The following is a 4894-nucleotide window of genomic DNA, read 5'->3' as shown; positions in this document are numbered from 1 at the left end:
GCTTGGAAGGCTGAGGCACGAGGCTTGCTTGAACCCGGAAGGAGGAGGTTGCAGTGAGCTGAGATCATGCCACTGCACTCCAGCCTGGGTGACAGAACAAGACACTGCCTCAAAAAAAAAATTAAAAATTAAAAATTAAAAAGCATTTGAAACAGGTAAATCTATAGTGGGTTACAGGAAAGTAACAAGTTTATTAAAATTCTTGTATTTTAATAAACTGCTTTCTTGTCTTTTTGTTCTTAGGAGTCAGGTCTTGAGAATATAGAACTCAATCAAAGAAAACACTTCTTGCATATTACTTTTTCCTGGCCTTCAAAATCTTGCTAGCAAGCACTTTAATAGAAATTTGCTTCCAATCTTAAGGGAAAACTTGTACTCAGGTTTTTTTCCCCTAGAGAAGAGAAATTTATGTTTTCTTTCTTCTCCAGTTACCAACTCACTTTGGCTCTAATTCCCCAGAGCCTCATGCTCATCTTTCAGCCAGCTGGGCTCCAGGCCATCGTCACTCACAGATACAGCAGGGTTAGTCTCTGTTTTTACTTGAAAAAGTAACACCTTTTCTAATTCACACAATGACAGCACAGATGCTAGCAACTGTCCTTATGCTTTAATTCCATCTTAGAAGTTCAGCATTGGTTCTTATTTCCCCCTTTGACTCAAGCATCATTTAAGACAATTTCTTAATCTCCAGGACAAGGGGATTTTTTTCTGATTCGATAATTAATTTCTAGGTTTATCATACTGTATTCAGAAAATGTCTGTAATATTTCTGCCTTTTGAAATTGATATTTTATTTCTGGCCTAATAGATGATCAGTGTTCATGTATGTTCCCTAGATACTTAAAAAGAAAATGTATTCTCTATCCTCTTGTGCTTGCAGCTTTTTAATGCCGTCAGACATAAATCTAATATTGCTCTTGTCTTGATTTTTTTTTTAATGAAAACTGGTTTGAAGGTAGCATGGTCAAGATACGAAGATAATTTTTTTCTTTAATCTGAAAAAGAGCCAGCCACAGTGGCTCACATCTGTAATCCTAACACTTTGGGAGGCTGAAGTGGGCGGATCACCTGAGATCAAGAGTTCGAGACCAGCCTGGCCAACAGGGGGAATCCCCATCCCTACTTAAAAAAAAAAAAAAAAAATTAGCCAGGCATGGTGGCATGCACCTGTAATCCCAGCTACTTGGGAGGCTGAAGCAGGAGATTCGCTTGAACCTGGGAGGTGGAGGTTGCAGTGAGCCAAGATTGTGCCACTGCACTCCAGTCTGGGCAACTAGAGTGAAACTCCATCTTAAAAAAAAAAAAAAAGAAAAGAAAAAAAAATCTGAAAAGGATTTAAATATTTCCTTTCCCCTACAACTAGAGTGAATTCCAATTAACAGTTGTTAATTTTATTGGAAATGTGTTTATGTTAGACACTGAAAGGTATATAGATGTTGAGAAACAAGAGCAGTCCTCTTGTCTCTATTGACCCATATTCCCCAGTGGATAACCATGGAAATTAAACACATTTGGACTGTTTTACAATTTCTATCCACTAAGTTTCACATAGCTTAATGACTCATGAAAGAAAAAATTGGCTGGGCATGGTGGCTTATGCCTATAATCTGAGCACTTTGGGAGGCTGAAGTGGGAGGATCACTTGAGTCCAGGAGTTCAAGACCAGCCTGGGAAACATGGTGAAACCCCCATCTCTATTAAAAATACAAAAATTAGCCAGGTATGGTGGTGCAAGTTTCTAGTGCCAGCTACCTGGGAGGCTGAGGTGGGAGGATGGTGTGAGCCTGGGAGGTTGAGGCTGCAGTAAGCCGTGAGGATGCCACTGCACTCCAGCTTGGGCGACAGAATGTGACATTGTCTAAAAAAGAAGAAAAGAAAAACAAAGAAGAAGAAAGAAAAGAAAAAGAACTGTTTCTAAAATTGTTAAGGTGACAACTTGTGTCAAATTTTTCTTTCATTTTCTGTTTCTGGATTGGGGGACAGTGTCTTGCTCCGTAGCCCAGGTTGGAGTACAGTGGGGCAATCATGGCTCACCTACAGCCTCAAACTCCAAGGCTCAAGCAATCTTCCTGCCTTAGCTTCCTGAGTAGCTAGGACTACAGGCACGCACCACCACACCTAGCTAGTTTTGGTTTGTTTTGTAGAGACAGGGATCTCACTATGTTGCCCTGGCTGGTCTCAAACTCCTGGGCTCAACTAATCCTCCTGCCTCAGCCTCTCAAAGTGTTGGGATTACAGGCATGAGCCACTGTACCCAAATTTTTCTCTCTTTAAAACAAGACTGCCTTTACAAAAATATAAAATCAATGTTCTCCTTTAATACATTTGAATTTCAAAGTGAGTATCAAAATATAGAATGTAGGCCGAGCACAGTGGCTCACGATTGTAATCCCAGCACTTTGGGAGGCCAAGGCAGGCTCATCACTTGAGCTCAGAAGTTCGAGACCAGGCTACATAGCTTGGTGAAACTCCTTCTCTACTAAAAATACAACATTAGCTGGGAGTGGTGGTGTCTGCTTGTAGTCCCAGCTACTCGGGAGGCTGATGTGGGAGGGTCACTTGAACCCAGAAATTAGAGACTGCAGTGAGCCAAGCTCGCATCATTACACTGCAGCCTCAGCCACAGGAGTGAGACCCTGTCTCAAAAATGAATTATTAAAAAAAATAAAATATAGAATGTTTCATTCATTATTCTTTTTTAAAAAAATGAAAGATCTCACATATTTATTACTCAACCCAGCCAACCAACACGCTCATAACAGATTCAGAGAAAAAAAATATATTCCCAATAAATCATCTAACTCTCCAGATAGTGGTGACATTTTCAGCTTGATACGGTAACGTGATCATGACCTTCAGACAGCATAAATATGTGTGCCATCTCATGTGCAATTCCTTACAGACCTAGCTTGGTTCTTCTCCAATGTCTCCTTTTGGAGTTGTACCTGATTTTATTACCAGTTTTCATACGAATCCACTGGGGAATGGGACGATTTTGCTTTTGCTTTTTGGCCAGGAATCACTTAATCCTGAAAGTCTTGTGAGAAGACATGGTGAGAAGCGGAGTCAAGCACACACCATGATGACGGAGAAAGGAAGAGCTCATTCATGACTCTTTTGGTATCAAGTGACAGAGACTAAACTCAAACCGGCTTAAGCCAAATAAACTGAGACAGAAAAGGTGGAAGGTTGAGAGTATCAGTGACTCATGCTTAACAGGGTTAAGTTAACCAAGAAACCTATGGTTTCTGACATACCTAGGTTCAGGGGCTGAAGTTATATAATTAGGGCTGGACCTCACCATCTCTGAGTTGTCTCTCTCTATGCTTTCACTCTTAGGATTCTTTCTCTACATGGTGGTATCAGGTAGCTCCAGGTTTATATCCTACAAATTGAACAATCCCAGAGGAAAACAAATTTATCTTTCCTTATCGTTCTAGCAAAAGTGCCAAGGAAGGCACTGATTGGCCCAGGTGGGTCATGTGTTCATGGAGTTTTGGGGTGGGTCAGCTCATGAACTGGACCAGGGAGGGATTAAGTGGCATAACGGGGGGGCAGTTATCAGAAAAGAGGGGAATGTGGTCGGGCACGTTGGTTCACACCTGTAATCCCAGCACTTGGGGAGGCTGAGGCCACAGACCCACTGAAGTCAGGAGTTCTGGACCAGCCTGGCCAACATGGGGAAATGCTGTGTCTATTAAAAATACTAAAATTTGCCGAGCATGATGGTGGGCACCTGTAATGCCAACTACTCGGGAGGCTGAGGACAGGAGCAATCGCTTGAACCGGAGAGGTGGAGGTTGCAGTGAGCCAAGATCACGCCGTGGCACTCCAGCCTGGGCAACAGAACAAGACTCCATCTCACAAAAAAAGAAAAAAAAAAAGAAAGGAAAATAGGGGAATGAGTGTCTGTCTGGCAAAACCAACAGATGCCTACCACATTGTGCCTACAACAGAATAACAGCACATCCAAATTAAAGATACGTTGTACCCCTTGGAGATTCTGGTATCTCCTATAAGACTTGTGCAACCAGGCCAGGCACAGTGGCTCACACCTATAATCCCAGCACTTTGGGAGGCCAAGGCAGGCAGATCACCTCAGGTCAGGAGTTTGAGACCAGCCTGACCAAGATGGAGAAACCCTGTCACTACTAAAAATGCAAAAATTAGCCGGGCATGGTGGTGTATGCCTGTACTCCCAGCTACTTGGGAGACTGAGGCAGGAGAATTGCTTGAATCCAGGAGGCAGAGGTTGCAGTAAGCTGAGATCGTCCCATTGCACTCCAGCCTGGGCAACAAAAGCAAAACTCTGTCTCAAAATAAATAAATAAAATAAAATAAAAAGACTTGTGCAACTGATAATTACCCTTGATAATAATCACTTATATTATTAACTCAGAGATGATCCTTTTTTATGTGGGAATCATTTTTTAACCTTTTATTTTGAAAAATTTTAGATTTAGAGAAAAGCTGCAAAAATAGTAGAGAGTTCCCACGTATCCTTCACCCAATATCCCCTAAGTTTAACTTCTTATGTAATTATAGTGCAATTATCAAAACTAACTTCAGCACGATGCTACTAAATAAACTACAGATTTTACTGGGGTTTCACCAGTTTCCTCTCTAATGTTCTTTTTCTGTTCTAGGATCCCACACTGCATTTTGTCATGTCTAATTTCCTCAGTGACAGGTCTCAATCTTTTCCTATTTTTCATGACACTTCTGAAGAGTACTCCTCAGTTATTTTGTAGAATTTCAATTTTCAGACAATTTTCCCTTTAGAATGGCTACCTACAAATGCACTACTACTTCTAAAAGTATCATACAAATAATGATTAAAATCACACCTTGCATTGAATCCTTGTAAACATCAAGACTAACCCCTGAATGGTCA

At 41.2% G+C, this 4894-nt stretch overlaps 1 pseudogene; it reads right to left on the bottom strand.

Moving 5' to 3' along the window:
- Positions 1 to 2686: 2686 nt before the first annotated feature.
- On the bottom strand, positions 2687 to 3052 carry LOC111535425 (annotated as a pseudogene).
- Between the last annotated feature and the right edge of the window lie 1842 nt (positions 3053 to 4894).

This window comes from Piliocolobus tephrosceles, unplaced genomic scaffold, assembly GCF_002776525.5.
Source record: "Piliocolobus tephrosceles isolate RC106 unplaced genomic scaffold, ASM277652v3 unscaffolded_35656, whole genome shotgun sequence".
Classification (NCBI taxonomy): Eukaryota; Metazoa; Chordata; class Mammalia; order Primates; family Cercopithecidae; genus Piliocolobus; species Piliocolobus tephrosceles.
The sequence above is the reverse complement of the archived record's forward strand: the minus strand, read 5'-3'. Positions and strand labels throughout refer to the sequence as shown.